This window comes from Chiloscyllium punctatum, chromosome 4 (genome assembly GCF_047496795.1).
Source record: "Chiloscyllium punctatum isolate Juve2018m chromosome 4, sChiPun1.3, whole genome shotgun sequence".
Classification (NCBI taxonomy): Eukaryota; Metazoa; Chordata; class Chondrichthyes; order Orectolobiformes; family Hemiscylliidae; genus Chiloscyllium; species Chiloscyllium punctatum.
The window spans coordinates 100,341,726-100,362,349 of NC_092742.1; the positions used below are offsets into that span (position 1 = coordinate 100,341,726).

Here is a 20,624-nt window from a genome sequence, read left to right on the forward strand (position 1 = left end):
GTGATGGAACATTTATGTTATCTACAAGAGATGTAAAAATGTAGGTGGTGCAAAGCTGGGAAACAGGAAACATCAAGTTTGGAAATGACAAAAACTAGATAAAGATTTTATCTGGAAAGGTCAAGGTTAGGGCAGAGACAGGTATTCTTTATGGAGAACAGAATATGTGGTCAGATGCTGAAAATTACATCAAAGCTTATATTTTCTATGCATAAATTATACTAAACACTGTTTTTAGTTGTTCAGTCCCTGAATTTTCTACTTTCTAATTATTTCTAAAACTGTATAGAAATGATTTTAGCAATTCAGACTCTAGATATTCTAGATTTCTGTCACATGTTAAAACATATTTTATTGAGCAAGGATAATCGATATTCATCTAACCAGCACAGAACACATTCACACACAGATTAGTAACAGATAACCATCCAATACAGATCTGGTCAATTTTTATCAGAGGATTGTGATGATTGCATTTACTAAAACACAACTTCTCAAAATACTGAAAGAAAACATACTAGGCACTTTCCAGGAACAAAACTACTGTGTAATCCAAAGGACAGAAAAACAATTATGGACGTAAGCGCTGCTCCTTTTTTTTGAGTTATTTTCAGTGTTGCTGATTTCCTCAAATGTTTGGAGCAGTATTACTGTTTTATAAGCTATGCATCGAATCAAAACAACAGTACTTTTTAAAAAAAAAGGAGAGAAATGCATGGAGCAGGTGAAACAAACTGAGAAGTTTGTTGGGGTGGCACGGTGGCTCAGTAGTTAGCACTGGTGCCTCACAGATCCAGGGTCCCAGAGGTTCAATTCCAGCCTTGGGCAACTGTCTGTGTTGAGTTTGCACATTCTCCCCATGTCTGTGTGGGTTTCCTTCAAGTGCTCTGGTTTCCTCCCACAGTCCAAAGATGTGCCGGTTAGGTGAATTGGCCATACTAAATTGCCCATAGTGTTAGGTGCATTAATCAGAGGGAAATGGGTCTGGGTAGGTTAATCTTCAGAGGGTCGGTGTGGACTGGTTGGGCTGAAGGGCCTGTTTCCACACTGTAGGGAATCTAGTCTAATAGCTGACTGCCTCTGCGGTTTAATAACAAGTATCTCTGGACATTGGACTACATTCTGAGAAAAATAAACAAACACTGAAATTCACAGCTGACCTTGGAGAAATCTGCGTGGGGAGCTCAAGCAGGGGGGGGGGGCAGCTCAGTGGCTTATTTTTTAACTTAAACCTTACTGGTTTTAATAAATCTACAACTGTGAATAGAGTGGGTTTTTAAAAAAATTATATTCCTGAGGAAGGGCTCATGCCCGAAACGCCGATTCTCCAGCTCCTTGGATGCTGCCTGACCTGCTGCGCTTTTCCAGTAACACATTTTCAGCTCTGATCTCCAGCAACTGCAGTCCTCACTTTCTCCTTTTTTTTTATTATACATTTGGTTGAGATCTGTCTCTTTAAAACTATAAATCATAGATACTAAGTTTTGAATACTGGAGCAGGGTTTTCAGAGCAGTAAGATTATGTTTTTTCTGAGTCTGCAGATTATTAAGGTGCAAAGATGGTATTTAGTACTCTTCCTGTCGGATGTGGGAAATTATGGAGAATATCAATGTCCCTGATGATTAAGTCTGCAGGAAGTGTGTTTGGTTGCAAATCCAATAGGATCACATGGAGTGGTTGGAACGACAATTAGATGCAATGAGAAATTTACAAAAGCCAGGAAAGCGATGGATAGCAGTTTCAGGAAAGAAGAAAAACCACAGATATAATATGGAAGATGGGTTACCTCCAGGAAAGGTAGAAGGGATAGAGAGGTAGTGCAGGTGTCTCCTGTGGCTATCCCCATCTCAAGCAAGTACACGGTTTTGGAAAATGTACGGGGTGATGGACTCTCAGTGGAATTTAGCACTGACAGCCTAGTTTCTGATACTTAAACTGGCTCTTCTGTAACAAGTGGTACGTCAGGGTCCAAGCAAACAATTGTGATAGGGATCTCACGAGTCTAAGGCACAGACAGATGTTTCTGCAGCTAACAACAACACAAGAATGGTGTGTTGCCTCCTTGGTGTCAGGATCAATGATATCTCTGAGAGGGTGCAGAATATTCTCAAAACATTGGAACTAATGACATAGGATGAGAAAAGGACAGGGTTCTAAGGAGAAAATATACAACATTAGACAGGAATTTGAAAAGGAGGCCCTGGAGGGTAGTAATATTTGAGTTACTCCCGGTGCCATAATTTTAACTTTCCAAGCATAGACTGACAGTGCCATAATGCTAAGGGCTTGGATGGAGAGGAATTTGTTAAGTGTGGACAAGAAAATTTTCTGATTCAGTATGTGGATGTACCTACTAGAGAAGGTACACCTTAGAGTGTCCTAGATAAGTATGTACCTGTTAGGCAGGGAGGAAGCTGTAGAGCGTGGGAGCCATGGTTTACAAAGGAAGTGGAATCTCTGGTCAAGAGGAAGAGGAAGGCTTATGTTAGGATGAGATGTGAAGGTTCAGTTAGGGCGCTTGAGGAGTACAAGGTAGCCAGGAAAGTCCTAAAGAGAGAGCTCAGAAGAGCCAGGAGGAGACATGAGAAGTTGTTGGTGGATAGGATCAGGGTAAATCCTAAGGCTTTCTATAGGTATTTAAGGAATAAAAGAATGACGAGAGTAAGATTAGGGCCAATCAAGGATAGTAGTGGGAAGTTGTGTGTGGTGTCAGAGGAGATAGAGGAAGCACTAAATGAATATCTTTCGACAGTATTCACTCTAGAAAACGACAATGTTTTCGAGGAGAACACCGAGATACAGGCTACTAGACTAGGTGTGATTGAGGTTTACAAGGAAAAGGTACTAGAAATCCTGCAGAGTGTGAAAATAGATAAGTCCCCTGGGACGGATGGGATTTATCCTAGGATCCTCTGGGAAGCTAGGGAGGAGATTGCTGAGCCTTTGACGTTGGTCTTTAAATCGTCATTGTCTACACGAATTGTGCCAGAAGACTGGAGGATAGCAAATGTGGTTCCCCTGTTCAAGAAGGAGAGTAGAGACAACCCTGGTAATTATAGACCAGTGAGCCTTACTTCAGTTGTTGGTAAAGTGTTGGAAAAGGTTATAAGAGATAGGATTTATAATCATCTAGAAAAGAATAATTTGATTAGGGATAGTCAGCATGGTTTTGTGAAGGGTAGGTCATGCCTCACAAACCTTATTGAGTTCTTTGAGAAGGTGACCAAACAGGCAGATGAGAGTAAACCGGTTGATGTGGTGTATTTCAGCAAAGTGTTCGATAAGGTTCCCCACAGTAGGCTATTGTACAAAATGCTGAGGAATGGGATTGTGGGAGATATAGCAGTTTGAATCAGTAAATGGATTGCTGAAAGAAGACAGAGGGTGGTGGTTGATGGGAAATGTTCATCCTGGAGTCCAGTTACCAGTGGTGTATCGCAAGGGTCGGCGTTGGGTCCACTGCTGTTCGTCATTTTTATAAATGACCTGGATGAGGGCATAGAAGGGTGCGTTAGTAAATTCGCAGTCGACACTAAGGTTGGTGGAGTTGTGGATAGTGACGAAGGATGTTGTAGGTTACAGAGAGACGTAGATAAGCCGCAGAGCTGAGCTCAGAGGTGGCAAATGGAGTTTAATGCAGACAAGTGTGAGGTGATTCACTTTGGTCAGAGTAACCAGAATGCAAAGTACTGGGCTAATGGTAAGATTCTTGGTAGTGTAGATGAGCAGAGAGATCTCGGTGTCCAGGTACACAGATCCTTGAAAGTTGCCACCCAACAACTTAACAACAGGGTTGTTAAGAAATGCTTAATTTCACCACCTTCTGTCCTACCTTTGAGCCAGTTCTGTATCCAGATGGCTAGTTCACTCTATATTTCATGTGATCTAACCTTGTTCACCAGTCTTGTGGTACCTTGTCTAACGCTTTACTGACATCCTTACAGATCACGTCCACCACTGCCTTCATCAATCCTCTTCGTTAGTTGTTCAAAAACTCACTTAGGTTAGTCAGACACAATTTCCCACACTCAAAATCATGGTGACTATCCTAAATCAGTCCTTGCCTTTCCAAATCAATTTAAATTCTGTCCCTCGGGATCCCCTCCAACAACTTGCCCACCTGGCTTGTCCTTACCGCCTTTCTTAAATAGTGCCATCACGTTTGCCAACCTCCAGTCTTCCGGCACCTCAGCTGTCGCTATTGATAATACAAATACCTTAGCAAAGAGTCCACCAATCATATCCCTAGCTTCCCACAGAGTTCTAGGGTACACTTGATCCGGTCCTGGGGATTTTTCCACTTTTATGAATTTTAAGACGTCCAACACCTCTGTAATGTGTATCCTTTTCAAGATGTCGCTATTTATTTCTCCTTCTCCACAGTAAACACTGATGCAAAATTAAGTACCTCCCCATTTCCTGTGGTTCCTTACATAGATGGCCGTGCTAATTTCCAAGGGGCCCTATTCTCTCCCTAGTTACCCTTTTGTCTTTTAATGTATTTATAGAATCTCTTTTGATTCTTTTTTACCCTATTTGCCAAAGCTATCTCATGTCCCTCAAACATATACTTCGACTGCCTTTGTATTCTTACGAGAATTCACTCGATTCCTGCTGTATGTACCTGATATATGCTTCCTTCTTCCTCTTGATGAAAACCTGAATTTCTTTAGTCAGCCAGAATTCCTTACACCTACCATTCCCTTCACCCTAACAGGGAACATAATGTCTCTAGACTCCCATTATCTCATTTTGGAAGGCTTGCCATTTCCCAGCCATCCCTTTACCTTTAAATATCCACCCCAATCGACTTTTGAATGTTGTTGCCTAATAGCGTCAAAATTGGCCTTCCTCTAATTTAGAAATTAAACTTTTAGATCCTGTTTATCCTTTTCCATCACTAATAAAATTATGGCCCCAAAGTGCTCCCCCACTGACACCTCAGTTACCTGTCCCACCTTATTTCCCAAAAGTAGATCAAGTTTCATAGAACACAGAACATTACAGCGCAGTACAGGCCCTTCAGCCCTCAATGTTGCACCAACCAGTCATACCAATCTGAAGCTCATCTAACCTACACTATTCCATGTACATCTATATGCTTGTCCAATGATGACTTAAATGCACTTAAAGTTGGCGAATCTACTACCATTGCAGGCAAAGCATTCCATATCCTTACTACTCTCTGAGTAAAGAAACTACCTTTGACATCTGTCCTATATCTATCACCTCTCAATTTAAACCTATGCCCCTTCGTGCTTGCCATCATCATACTTGGAAAAAGGCTCTCCCTGTCCACCCTGTCTAACCCTCTGATTATCTTATATGTCTCTATTAAGTTACCTCTTAACCTTCTTCTATCCAACGAATACAGCCTCAAGTCCCTCAGCCTTTCCTCATAAGATCTGCCCTCCATACCAGGCGACAGTGACCAGAACTGTACACAATACTCCAAGTACGGCTGCACTAGAGTTTTGTACAGCTGCAGCATAACCTCATGGTTCCAGAACTCGATCCCTCTATTAATAAAAACTAAAACACTATGCCTTCTTAACAACCCTGTCAACCTGGGTGGCAACTTTCAACAATCTGTGTACCTGGACACCGAGATCTCGCTGCTCATCTACACTACGAAGAATCTATCAAACCATAAAATACAGCCATTCCCATCAATCATATTATGGTGCTCTTTGTTCAGAAATAGGACCTTGGTAATATTCGAGTTGTGATGACAGGCATTTCACAAAAACTTTCAGCAAGTTGGTCTATATAGCTTCTATTGGTAATTTCCCTGTAATATAGAAACTATGTCTTATGCTGTAGCCAAGCCATCAATTGATTCTCAGGATTTATAGGATGCTTGATAACTACCATACACCATCACATTTCATGAAAATTCTACATGTTTCCTTTCATCCAATCAGGCTAAACCCATTGATTTGACAAGCACTAACTTTAAATAACTTCAGAAAAGGTTTACAAGGATGCTGCCAGGGTTGGAGGGTTTGAGCCATTAGGGAGAGGCTGAATAGCCTGGGGCTGTTTCCCCTGGAGCGTCGGAGGCTGAGGGATGACCTTAAAGAGGTTTATAAAATCATGAGGGACATGGATAGGGTAAACAGACAAGGTCTTTTCCCCAGGATGGGCGAGTCCAAAGCTAGGGAGCATAGATCTAAAGTAAGAGGGGAAGATTTAAAAGGGACATAAAGGGTAACTCTTCCACACAGAGGGTGGGGCATATATGGACTCAGCTGCCAGAGGAACTAATGGAGCCTGGGACAATTATAACATTTAAAAGGCATCTGAATGGGTAATCAAATAGGAAGGATTTGAGAGATAGAGAGATATGGGCCAAATGCTGGCAAACGGAACTAGATTTATTCAGGACAACATGGACGAGTTGGACCGAAGGATCTGTTTCTGTGCTGTACATCTCTATGTCTCTATAACCTTGTTATTCTGGAAGGCTCTCCTCTTCTTGGTTGCTTGGAAAGTCTGGACAAATTTGCTACAACTGTGTTAAATGGGGACTGGTGCAATATGCAGGGCCTGTCCAGCTTGAAAGGTTTTGTCTGTCATACTATGGAAACAGATTGTGGGTGTTTCTCAGTTAATTCATGGTTGTTCCTATCTTTGTCCCCTCAACTATTTGAGCCATCCATTACCAGGTCTGGCTGAATACAAGTTTCAACAACTGTCATTCCGTTCTGCCAAAATTAGCCACCCACTACTTTAGGATCATCCTGTACAGCTCCTTTTCTTTACAACTGAAGTTGAGATACAGGTAAGCAGCAAATGGTAGAGCTGACTTGGGAAGATGAATTGCCCAGTCCAGTTCCTATATATTAATCTTCTCCTTAAATTATTTTACACTTTCCCATACAATCTTATCTTCAACAAGAGCATGGATATCTTTAAGACTAACACCATCACTCACCTAACCTTTCTGGTTGTTCTATTCCTCCTTAACTAATCATTAACTAATCTCCAAATCATAACTAATCATTGACAGTGCAGTTGTAGAAATGACTTCTGTCTTGTAATATGACTGCTGGAATTTTCCAGGTCTTATTCCTGGCTGCTACTTTTTCTGATTACAAATATGTATATTGACAACATCAGTGCTAGCTCTCCCCTACTACCAACAACCCATCTTTGGTCTCCATATTAACAAACCTGTCATTTGACACCCAATCTTCAATAATCTGCAATTTCCAACAAATAAACACTGGGATAACCAATACCATTATTTTCAGCCCTCACTGAACACCAACTCCATTCCTCTTTTCCCCAACACCTTCTCTCTCAGATTGAAACAGACTCATTCAAAGCCTCAGCATGCTACTTAACTCTGACCTGTGCTTCCAATCTCAACCCTGATTCAACTCACATTCTTAGATTAGATTACTTACAGTGTGGAAGCAGGCCCTTCGGCCCAAAAAGTCCACACCAACCCTCCGAAGAGCAACCCACCCAGACCCATTCCCCTATATTTACCCCTTCACCTAACACTATGGGCAATTTAGCATGGCCAATTCACCTAACCTGCACATCTTTGGATTGTGGGAGGAAACCGGAGCACCTGGAGGAAACCCACACAGACACAGGGAGAACGTGCAAACTCCACACACAGACAGCTGCCTCATGCTTCATGTATTTTAGTTAATCCAAAACTCAGTTGACTGCTCATTCTGCAACCTACTGATAGCAGTGTAAAAACCTTATTCTATGAGATTTACAAGATATAGTTAAAATGCCAGTTGAAATTTCTACATTATAAATTATCTAGAGAAATTAGCAAAGTTCAACCCCATCTTATCTACAAGTTGGAAAACCTGCAAGACCACTATAACTGAAGTCTTTGTTTCAACTTTCAAAAATAATACTTTGCCTGGAAAGCTCTGCCTGCACAAAATTACTTAGGTGACAGGTTAGTAATATGGAATACCCACCATTTTAAGTTGTAACTAATGACAAATTACGTGTTCAGGATATTATACCTCAATAAGGCACTTTCCATTTTCTTCCTATTTAAGTCGTGAACAGTGTTATTGGGAGCACACCTCCACAATTTTGTAACTAAGTCACTATCCACAATTAGCAACGAGTTGATCTCAAGATGTGTTGTCATGAAAATTGATGCTCACACACGGTTCCTACAAAGCTCTGTAACAGGGTAAGTGATTTGCACATTATAATGCTATATAGGCTAGTCAGTATTGATGAGAACCAGGGGAAATCTTTTCATTCCAAGTAATCCATTCAATCATCTCATAAATGTGAACACATTTCTTGCACACTTACCATCATTTTGTACTCTTCATGTGTCCTACAAACTTCACCCTACAAGAATAATGTTTTTTAAATTAGCACGAGTATTAAATGCTGCATACGTATTGCATATAAAAAGTATGCAAGTAGAATCAAGAGAAGGCCAACTCAAAAGGGCTACAGAGGACCTAGTGGCTTACATATAAACAATTATATCCTCACAATATAACTTGTGTTAAGTTCATTATCTGGAGTCTAGGGGATAAGAGACAGCAGGAATTACGGAATCACCATTATTTTTATTCTTTGAAGTTTCCAGAATCAAGTCATAGAAACAGAGAAGATAGTAGCAGGAAGAGGCCATTTAGCCTTTTGAGCTTGCTCTGCCATTCATGGCTGATCACAATCATGGCTGATCACACAACTCAGCAGCCTAATCCTGATTTGTCCCCATAACCTTTGACCTCATTTGCCCCAAGTGCTATAGCTATGCAGCTCTTGAATACATTCAATGTTTTGGCATCAGCTACTTCCTATGGTAATGAATTCCACAGACTCTCCACTCTTTAGGTGACAAAATGTCTCCTCATCTCCGTCCTAAATGGTCCACCCCAAATCCTCAGACTGTGACCCCTGGTTCTGGAGGCACCCACCATCAGGAACATACTCCCTGCATCTACCTGTCTAGTCCTGTTACAATTTTATGAGACTCTATGATAGCCCCCTCACTCATCTGAACTCGGGCAAAAAACAATCTTAACCTAGTCAATCTCTCCTCATACATCAGTCCTGCCATCCCCGGAATCAGCCTTTGCTGCACTCACTCGAGAGGAAGAGCATCCTTCCCAGAAAAGGAGTCCAAAACTGCACACAATATTCTTGATGTGGCCTCACCTAGGTCCTGTATAACAGCAACAACACATCCCTGCTCCTGTACTCGAAAGTTCTCGCAATGAAGGCCAACATACCATTTGCCTTCTTCACTGCCTGCTGCACCTGGACACCTACGTTCAGCGTCTGGTGCACAAGGACACCCAGGTCCCACTGCTCACTCCCTCTCCCAATTTACAGCCATTCAGGCAGTAATCTGCCTTATTGTTTTTGCTTCCAAAGTGAATAACCTCACATTTATGCAAATCATACTGCATGTGCCATTGATTTGCCCACTCATCTAACCTGTCCAGATCATGTTGAATGACCTCTGCATCCTCGCCACAGTTCAACCTCCCTCCCAACTGGTGTTATCTGCAAACTTTGAGAGGTTACATTTTGTTCCCTCATCTAAATCATTAATATGTATAGTGAATAGCTGGGTCCAAGCACTGATCCCTGTGCCACCCCACTAGTTACTGCCTGTCAATTTGAAAAGGACCCATTAATTCCTACTCTTTGTTTCCTCTATGCCAACCATCTCAATATACTTTCCCCAATCTTACGTGCTTTAATCTTGCACAATAATTTCTTAGGCGGGACTCTGTCAAACGCTTTCTGAAAGTCCAAATATACCACATCAAATGGCTCCTTCTGGTCAACTCTGCTAGTTACATCTTCATAGAATTCCAACAGATGATTTCCCTTTCACAAATCCATGCTGACTCTGTCTGATTCATTCTAAATACTCTGCTATGAATTTCTTGATAATGGATTCCAGAATTTTCCCCACTGCCGATACTAGCCTGGCTGGTCTACAATTCCCTTGTTTCTCTCTACCCCACTTTTTTGAATATTGGAATAACCTCAGCTACCCTCCAGACTGCAGTGACTCTTCCAGAATCCATAGAATCCTGGAAGGTGACCACCAATGCATCCACTATTTCTAACTAACAATAAAGTTAACTGTAATACTTTGGTAAACTAACAGTTACATATCTGAAATTACTGGTCTAGATTTTGAACTGACTGAACTGCAATAGTGACTAATAGCCGCTTCTTCTCACCATTTCAGCTACTGCTTATTAAATAACCTTTATCTTAACATACTTAACTTTTTATACCCACTGTAGCAAAGTAACTAGAGTAACTAATATCTGTACTACTGACCTCAGCCTGTTGTTCATCACTTAACTATTTAGCCTGGTCAATCCTTTGAAAGAACTTTGCATCTTTTCATTCCCCACAACTGACACCACCAGTTCTGATATTCTATTTTCAGATCAAACCATGCTTGTTTAATCTATACCTTGTTCCATATTGCAAACACAAGCATTCATATAAAAGGGTTGAAGCATATTGCCAATTAAGGGCAAAACTTCAACAGTACCTTTCAACTAAAAATATTTGGAATCTCAAAGTACCAAAACGGATTCTATTCCCAATAATAGAATAAAACTTTCACAATTGTGTGATTAAAATGCAACAAATAAAGTGACATCTGCTGAAGGTGGGAGGCTGGAAGAACAAAAAAAGCCAGGCAGCATCAGGAGGTGGAAAAGTTGACATTTTGGGTGTAACTCTTCTTCAGGGCTGGGGAGTGGGTTGTAGGGTTAGCTGCAGATAAAGAGGGTGGCGGGGCAGGGTGGTGAAGACAGGTAGAGGGTACAACGTGGTTAGTCAATGAGAGGAATGAATCCAGTTGTGGCAGGGAGGAGTGGAAGGGAGGGGAGGGGCTGGGAAAGTAGTCGAGGATGGGAAGGAAGGTTATTTAAAATTGGAGAACTCAATGTAGAGTCCCTGGGATTGTTGGCTGTCCAGGTGGAAGATGAGATGTTCATTTGTGTATTATCATGTTAGTAAACAGGAAAAAATTGGATATTGAAAATAATGTGGGAAAATTGTTCATGTGGTTCATTTTGGAAGGGAGAAGGCAACAAAGGGATTAGGAGCAAATTGTGGAAGAAATACAGAAAACTAGCATATAGGTGCAGTAGGTAATCAGGAAAGCTAATTGATGTGGTTCTGTTCGCCGAGCTGGGAATTTGTGTTGCAGACGTTTTGTCCCCTGTCTAGGTGACATCCTCAGTGCTTGGGAGCCTCCTGTGAAACGCTTCTGTGATCTTTCCTCCGGCATTTGTAGTGGTTTGAATCTGCCGCTTCCGGTTGTCAGTTCCAGCTGTCCGTTGCAGTGGCCGGTATATTGGGTCCAGATCGATATACCTTTGTGGTGAATTCTCCGTTAGGTGTTCTCTGTACCATCACGTCCAGGAATGGGAGTTGGTTGTCCTTTTCTTCCTCTCTAGTGAATCAGATTCCTGTGAGTGTACCGTTGATGATCCGGTGTGTGTTCTCTATTTCTGTGTTTTTAATTATTACAAAGGTGTCATCCACATATCTGACCCAGAGTTTGGGTTGAATTTGCGGTAAGACTGTTTGTTCTAATCTTTGCATTACCACTTCTGAGTCCAGAGATGGGTGAGCCCATGGGTGTGCTGTTGATTTGTTCATATATTTGGTTGTTGAATGTGAAGTGTGTTGTGAGGCACAGGTCCAGTAGTTTGAGTATGCCGTCTTTGCTGATAGGTTCAATGTTCTGTTGTCTGTTCTGTATGTCCAGCAGGTTGGCTACTGTTTCTCTGGCTAGGGTTTTGTCGATAGAGGTGAACAGTGCCGTTGCATCGAATGAGACCATGGTTTCTTCCTTGTCTATGTATATATTTCTGATGATGTCCAAGAATTCCTGTGTTTGTACAAAGGTATACAGGAAACCCACTCACACAGACCAAGTCCTGAACTACGAAAGCAACCACCCCAACACACACAAAAGAAGTTGCATCAAGACACTATTCAAAAGAGCCACAACACACTGCAGTACACCAGAACTGCAAAAAGAGGAAGAAGAACACCTATACAATGTATTCGCCAAAAACGGATACCCGCGCAATTTCATCAACAGATGCCTAAGGGAAAGACAACAGAATGAGGACATGCCCCAACCCAAAGGACTAGCCACACTACCATACATCAAGAGCATTTCCGAACTGACAGCCAGACTACTGCGACCACTAGGACTCATAACAGCACACAAACCAACAGCCACTCTCAGACAACAACTCACCAGAACGAAGGACCCGATACCCAGCATGAGCAAAACCAATGTAGTGTACAAAATCCCATGCAAAGACTGCACAAAACACTACATAGGACAAACAGGAAGGCAGCTAACGATCCGCATCCATGAACACCAACTAGCCACAAAACGACACGACCAGCTATCCTTAGTAGCCATACATGCAGATGACAAGCAACATGAATTCGACTAGGACAACACTACTATTATAGGACAAGCCAAACAGAGAATGGCCAGGGAATTCCTAGAGGTATGGCACTCATCCACAGATTCAATCAATAAGCACATTGATCTGGACCCAACATACCGGCCACTGCAACGGACAACTGGAACTGACAACCAGAAGCGGCAGATTCAAACCACTACAAATGCCGGAGGAAAGATTATAAAAGCGCTTCACAGGAGGCTCCCAAGCACTGAGGATGTCACCTACATAGGGGACGAAACATCTGCAACACAAATTCCCAGCTTGGCGAAGAGAACCACAACAACGAGCACCCGAGCTACGAATCTTCTCAGAAACTTTGAAAAGCTAATTGAATTGGCCCTTATATGAAGGGGGTTGGAGTGTCAGAGTACAATGGAAAGACCACATTTGTAGTATTGTGAGCAGTTTTGGTCCCCTTATTTAAGGAAACATACATTTCATTGCAGGCAATTCAGGCAAGATTCACTACAATGAGCCTCTGTATGATTAGATTAGATTAGATTACTTACAGTGTGGAAACAGGCCCTTCGGCCCAACAAGTCCACACCGCCCCGCCGAAGCGTAATCCACCCATACCCCTACATCTACGTTTACCCCTTACCTAACGCTATGGGCAATTTAGCATGGCCAATTCGCCTGGCCTGCACATCTTTGGACTGTGGGAGGAAACCGGAGCACCCGGAGGAAACCCACGCAGACACGGGGAGAACGTGCAAACTCCACACAGTCAGTCACCTGAGGCGGGAATTGAACCCAGGTCTCAGGCGCTGTGAGGCAGCAGTGCTAACCACTGTGCCACCGTGCCACCGTATGGTTCCTTGTCTAACCAGCAAAGATTAAGCAGGTTGGGTCTCCACTTGTTAGAAATCACAGCAATGAGAGATATTCTCACTGAAACATAGAGGATTCTTCAGGAGCTTGACAGGGTAAATGCTGATAGGATGTTTCCCTTCAAAGGGGAGTCTTGGTCTAGAGAGCACAGTCTCAGGATAAAAGACTGAGATGAGGAGAAACTATTCTTCTGAGAAGGTTCTTTGGAACTCCTTGCCACGGAGTGTAGTAGCACAGTCCTCATGGTTATTTAAGTTCAAGCTAGATTCTTGGCCAGTAGAGAAATCAAGAGTTACAGGGAAAGGGAAAGGACGCGGATGTGAGAAGTGTTGAAACTGCCATGTCCCTATTGAATGGCAGAGTGGGCTCAAGGGACTGCCTACTCCTGTTTCTATTTCTTATGGTCTTATTTTCCACCTAATAATGTGGTCTTGTCTGCTTGTAAAGGCATGGGCTTCATTGGGATTTACTCTCTCACACAAAATGACATTTGTCCAAATAGCAGTTTGATAGAAGACTTTTTTGATCCTTAAGACGAAGAAATGCAACAGGGCACTAATAATCAGAAAACCAAGACTGGTTCAGTATTGTTTAATTTGCTTACAAGATTTACCAAGTGGCTAACTGATAATAGATTAATACTTGACAAATTCCTTCAAAGCCACACAGTGTAATGAAAATACACCAGTACTTTATTATATTTGTTACACAACTCAATAAACAACAATTGGCAACCTAATGAAGGGCTTATGCCTGAAACGTCAATATTTCTGCTCCTCGGATGCTGTCTGACCTGCTGTGCTTTTCCAGCACCACATGCTCAACAACAATTGGCAACCATTTTGTAGACTTAATAAGATAATTCAACACAGTCTTCTGATGGTGTCTCTCGCATAGGATCACAAAAATTCCAAACAAAATTAATGGAAATTTTTAATTGTATCCTGACTTCTTTACTGCATTGAAATGACAAAGATCAAAACTGGCAAATTTATTTTTAAAATGACTTAAAACAATGAAAATATGTAATATTTTTACCATTAGTTATTTAATTTGCTTTGCTCACTCGAATAGCCTCGACCTGGCATTATCCCAAGTAGCAATGCTCTCAATCTGAGTTCTTGGTTTTCATATTGGTATTAGCTACACTGACAAGATTATGACAAAGAACATCAATCTTGCAGCACCTTATAGGATTGAAGTTTAATGGTGTAAGGCAAAAAGGATTATTAAAGGAACAAGTTCTGTTCTTTATTTGTTTGGGGTCTGTGGGCATTGCTGGCTAGGCCAGCATTTATTACCTATCTTAACTGCCTAGAAGGCAGTAAAGAATCAATTACATTATTATGGGTCTGAAATCATTTGCAAGACAGACCAGTAAGAATGGAAGATTTCTTTCCCTAAAGGACATTAGTGAAGCAGATAGTTCTTAGGACAATTGCTATATGGTGAACATTAGAATAGTTCTAAACTGAGTTTTAAAATTGAAATTTCAAAATTTTGTGCCCAGAATATTAGCTTGAGTTTCTGCATTACTAGCTCTTTGACATTACTGCTATACCACACCTTGTGGTAAAGAAATAAGGTGTGTCTACAGGAATTAAGTATGAGGCATTTAAAATGTAATAAAAGAGAAAAATCCAAACTAGCAAAACCTGCGATCATTAAATCTGTTTTGTCCTCCACTTATCACAGACCATCCCTGTTGTTCTCCTCTCCACCCCTTTTTCCCTACACTTGCTCACAATCTATTACATTTCCAAGTTTCCATAATTCTGGTGTGTGAACAAATCTGAAATGTTGGTTGGGATAATGCCAGACTTCTGGGGACAGGCTTGGAGGTGGGATGTCGCACAAAATATAACTGCATGACATTGGAAGGATTGTAGATAATATTCTGACCACCAGATAATACTTTTGTGGTGGACCTGGTTGTAAGGCAGCTGCACACTAATGAGAGGTAGGAGGCCATCAAAACTATTAGCAGGCCACAAAGGAATTATTCCCATGCATTTTAATGGCATATGGAAAGGATCCTGCCATGTGGCGAGACCCCAGGTAAGCTGTGGTGGCTAACCTATGGGCTCCTGCTGAGTTAGAGGGGTGTGACGCATCTTTTATGGCTACTTCACAGCTTCCCAGTAGCAATACTGGCTCCAATGTCACCACTAAAGAATTAATGCCAGGATATGCCTGTATGTGAAATACAGAAAGACCTCCCTGACCTTTGAGGCACCCAAACATGGAAAAACCCTTAGCAGTAGACGTTTCTAATCAGTGGCACTGTTACCGATGGCAAGTTGCCAGCCTTCTGAGTGGGCTGACACTTCAGATTCAAGCCACTATCCTCAACTGTTGTGGGAAACAATCTGAAGTTCTATCTCCAAATAAAATGCCACCCAGGTCCTACAGTGTGTCCTCTGGCTCACAACCTACTTTTGATTCTGGTCAACTGGAATTGATAATGGCGATTAATATTATCTCTCTCTTTCTACAGGTGGTGTCAGAACTGCTAAGTGTTTCCAAGTTTGTTTTTTATTTCAGAATTTTAATTTCTTAAAGTATTTTGCTTCTGTACTAACATCTTACATAGATTTCTTGAGCATGAATCATTTTACATGCCTGAATTAAAAATAAGAAGCACTTTGCCAATTTTATAAATAACACAAAACACATATCAAAGTCAAAAACGAGATTTTTCTCAAACCACATGAGCTTGCTAGCATTCCACAAAGACCATAGTGAAGAACCAGCAAATAGCTGACAAGTGCATCCCTCCGTCTGATCAAGGAGCTGTTACATGGGCCTCATACCCAGCGAAAATACATGGATACTCCTTGTCAAGAAAATCAGGTTCCTCAGTGTCAGAGCAGGGCATTAGCAATGCTCATAAAAGTTATAATGAGGCTTGGCTTTTACGCAGAACAAAGACTGACTTTTCTTTAAACCAGTCATTAGGAATGGCAACCAGATCTGTAAACTCAATTGGTGATAAGAATAGCACAAGCAAGACCTACAGGATCTCTACTCACACAAGCACCATGCACATTTTCTTAATCTAGTTACCTAGCTTATCCTCCACTAAAGTACCAATTTGCAAAATCCCATTTAAAAAAAAAATCCTGTGTCATAGAGTCATAGAGATGTACAGCATGGAAACAGACCCTTCGGTTCAACCCGTCCATACTGGCCAGATATCCCAACCCAATCTAGTCCCACCTGCCAGCACCTGGCCCATATCCCTCTGAACCCTTCCTATTCATATACCCATCCAGATGCCTTTAAAATGTCGCAATTATACTAGCCGCAACCACTTCCATACACATACCACCCTCTGTGTGAAAAAGTTGCCCCTTCAGTCTCTTTTATATCTTTCCCCTCTCACCCTAAACCTATGCTCTCGAGTTCTGGAATCCCCCATCCCAGGGAAAAGACTTTATCTATTTATCCTATCCATGCCCCTCATAATTTTGTAAACCTCTATAAGGTTTATAGAGGTTCCGATGCTCCAGGGAAAACAGCCCCAGCCTGTTCAGCCTCTTCCCTAGAGCTCAAGTCCTCCAACCCTGGCAACATCCTTGTAAATCTTTTCTGAACCCTTTCAGGTTTCACAACATCTTTCCAATAGGAAGGAGACCAGAACTGTATGCAATATTCCAACAGTGGCCTAACCAATGTCCTGTACAGCCGCAACATGACCTCCCAATTCCTGTACTCAATACTTTGACCAATAAAAGAAAGCATGTCAAACGCCTCCTTCACTATCCTATCTACCTGCGACTCCACTTTCAATGAGTTATGAACCTGCACTCCAAGTTCTCTTTGTTCAGCAACACTCCTGAGGACCTGACCATTAAGTGTTAAGTCCTGCAAAAGATTTGCTTTCTCAAAATGCAGCACCTCGCATTTATCTGAATTAAACCCCATCTGCCACGCTTTTAGCCTACTGGCTATCTGATCAAGATCCTGTTGTAATCTGCCCCTCTTCGCTATCCACCACACCTCCAATTTTGGTGTCATCTGCAAACGTACTAACTGTATAAATCCCCAGAACCTGATCAGGTATAACCAAGAACTCTGTGGGAAGCTAGAGAGGTCTGGGCCTCTTGTTAAGATATTTGTATCATCGATAGTCCACTGGGATTTGAGTGATTAATACTCTCTTCACACTTCAGAGCCCCAACTGGATTTAACCCTTGATACACTCCATTGCAAACAGCATGATACACTAATGGCTTGACAGGGTGGTGAAGGTGGTGTTTGGTAGGCATGTCTTATTTGGTCAGAATATTGAGTATAAAAGTTGGTATGTCACGTTACAGCTGTACAAGACATTGGTAAAGCCACACTTGGGACACTGTGTACAATTCTAGTCACATTGCTATAGGAGGGTTGTAAAAAACTGGAAAGGGTGTAACAAAGATTTACAAGGATGTTACCAAGACTGGAGGGTGAGAGTTACAAGGAGAAGCTGGATAGACTGGGATTTCTTTCCTCTGGAGTGTAGGAGGCTGAGGGTTTACTTTATACAGGTTTATAAAATCATGAGGGGCATAGATAAACTGAATAGCTTACGAAGTGTAAAATGAGAGGACACAGGTTTAAGGTGAGAAGAGAAAGATATAAAAGGGACCTGAGGGGTAACCATCTCACACAGAGGGTGGTGCATATATGGAATGAGCTGCCGGAGGAAGTGGTGGAGGTTGGTACAGTTACGACATTTAAAAGACATGTGACATTTAACAAGGTTAGGTTGTCCCTGGGTTTTTTCTGTGCGGTGATAAACATAGAGGTTCCAGGAGGTCTGGTTTGGATGGATTTGAGGGCCAATTTGATTATAGCTAACAGATACTGCCTCAGAAAAAAAGGCTTTCAACTTTTTAAAAAAACATCCGTACAATGAATGGGCAGTGGCCCGTTCTCCCAGTTCAGCTTTTCTTTGGTTTGGTTTGGTTTTAGCAAATGGTCTGGTTTTTTTGAGGCTGCTGATAAAAGAAACAGCTACATGGAAGAAGATGTTCCATGCTGAATCTCTCTGACATCTCTCTCTCCTATAAGTTCCTGTGTTTGATTTTACCTTTTTTGCCAAGGGATGTTCATGGGGATTGTTGTGGGAACTTGGAACAGCATCATTAAATTGGGATAATCTGTTGGGTTTTCAGATAGATTAAGATATTCTGGATTCTGTTCTCTTTTGTTCGTGTTTCATTGAGTACTCTAAATAAATTGTGTTTTGTTTAGAACTATGGGGTTTTGACCATCTGCATCACTTCTGGAATATCCACCTTACACTTGCTTAAAAGAACTAGAAAAGGTAGGGTGTGGGCTACATTCTTGAAATGTTTTGAGGGGTTCTGGCCTGGTCCATAATCAATATTTGGACAGGTACACAGATAGGAGAAAATGAGGATTGCAGATGCTGCAAATCAGGGTCGAAGAGTGTGGTGCTGGAAAAGCACAGCCGGTCAAGAAGCATCTGAGACGCAGGAGAGTCGACGTTTTGAGCATAAGCTCTTCAACAGGAATGAGGGAGTGGCCCAAGGGGGTTGGAAGATAAATGGAAGGGAGTGGGGCTGGAGAGGAAAGGTAGCTGGGAATGCGATGGGTAGATGAAGATGATAAGTCGAAGAGGAGGGTGGAGCAAATAGGTGGGAAGGAAGATAGGTAGGTAGGACAGCTCAAGAGGGCCATGCCAAGTTGGAAGGTTGGGTCTGGGATAAGGTGGGGGGAAAGGAAATGGGGAAACTGGTGAAATCCACATTGATCCCGTGTGGTTGGAGGGTCCCAAGGTGGAAGAACAGGCGTTCTTTCTCAAGGCATCAGTGGAGGAGGCCCAGGATTGTGTGTCCTTGGCAGTGTCAAAGGGGGAGGTAGAGTGCTCAGCTACAGAACAGTGGAGTTGTTTAGTGTGTGTGTAGCAGAAATGTTTTTTGAAACTTTCTGCAAGTTGGTGCCCTGTCTCCCCAATGTAGAGGAGACCACATTGAGAGCAACCGACACAGTAGATGACGTGTGTGGAAGTACAGGTAAATCTCTGTCGGATGTGGAAGAATCCTTTGTGGCCTCAGACAGAGGTGAAGGGGGTGTGTGGGCACAGGTTTTGTACTTCTTGCGGTGGCAGGGGAAGGTGCCAGGAGTGCAGGGTGGGTTGATGGGGGGGCGTGAACCCAACAAGGGAGACACGGATGGAATGGTCTCTCCAGAATGCAGATAGGGGTGGGGAGAGAAATATATCCCTGGAGGTGGGGTCTGTTTGTAGGTGGCAGAAATGGTAGAGGATGATGTAATGTATCCCGAGGGTGGGGTGGAAAAACTTGGTTGGGTGAGGGGGGTGGTGTTGTTCTGTCCTTGTTGCGATTGGAAGGGTGAAGGGTGCAGGTATGAAAAGTGAAGCAGATGTACTGGAGGGCACTGTTAACCATGTGGGAGGGGCAATTGCAGTCTTTGTGGGAGGGGCAATTGCGGTCTTTGAAGGAGACCATCTGGAATGTTTTATGGTGGAATTGGTCCTCTTGGGAGCAGGTCTGGTGGAGGCAGACGAATTGGGAACAAGGGATAGACACAATGGCTAAATGGCCTCCATCTGCTCCCAGGAGGACCAGTTCCAATATCGAACAACCCAGCTGGCATCTTTCTTCAAAGACTGCAATTTCCCCCCCAGACGTAGTCGACGATGCTCTCCAACGCATCTCCTCCACTTCCCACTCCTCCGCCCTTGAGCCTCGCCCCTCTAATCGCCACCAGGACAGGTCCTCACCTACCACCCCACCAACCTCCATATACATCGTATCATTCATCGTCATTTCCGCCACCTCCAAATGGACCCCACCACCAGGGATATATTTCCCTCCCATCCCCTATCAGTGTTCCGAAAAGACCACTCCCTCCATGACTCCTTCGTCAGGTCCACACCCCCCACCAACCCAACCTCCACTCCCGGCACCTTCCCCTGCAACCGCAAGAAATGCAAAACTTGCACTCACACCTCCCCCCTTCCTTCCTCCAAGGCCCCAAGGAATCCTTCCATATCCGCCACAAATTCACCTGCACCTCCATACACATCATTTACTGCATCCGCTGCACCCGATGTGGCCTCCTCTATATTGGGGAGACAGGCCGCCTACTTGCGCAACATTTCAGAGAACACCTCTGGGATACCCGGACCAACCAACCCAACCATCCCGTGGCTCAACACTTCAACTCCCCCTCCCCACTCCACATGCAGGTCCTTGGACTCCTCCATCGCCAGACCACAGCAACACGTCGGCTGGAGGAAGAGCGCCTCATCTTCCTCCTAGGAACCCTCCAAC

The 20,624-nt window shown here is 42.8% G+C and overlaps 1 protein-coding gene across 4 annotated transcripts in view; it reads right to left on the reverse strand.

Annotated features, from left to right (window-relative positions):
- LOC140476586 (uncharacterized) overlaps nt 1-20,624 on the reverse strand; it is a 280,335-nt gene that overhangs the window by 248,109 nt on the left and 11,602 nt on the right. For 2 of the 4 annotated variants that reach the window (XR_011960519.1, XR_011960518.1), the window contains one exon: nt 8,306-8,344. The exons of the other annotated variants lie outside the window; for them this stretch is intronic. The gene's annotated coding sequence lies outside the window, so the exon portion shown is untranslated. The remainder of the gene's footprint in view (nt 1-8,305; nt 8,345-20,624) is intronic. 4 annotated transcript variants of the gene reach the window in all.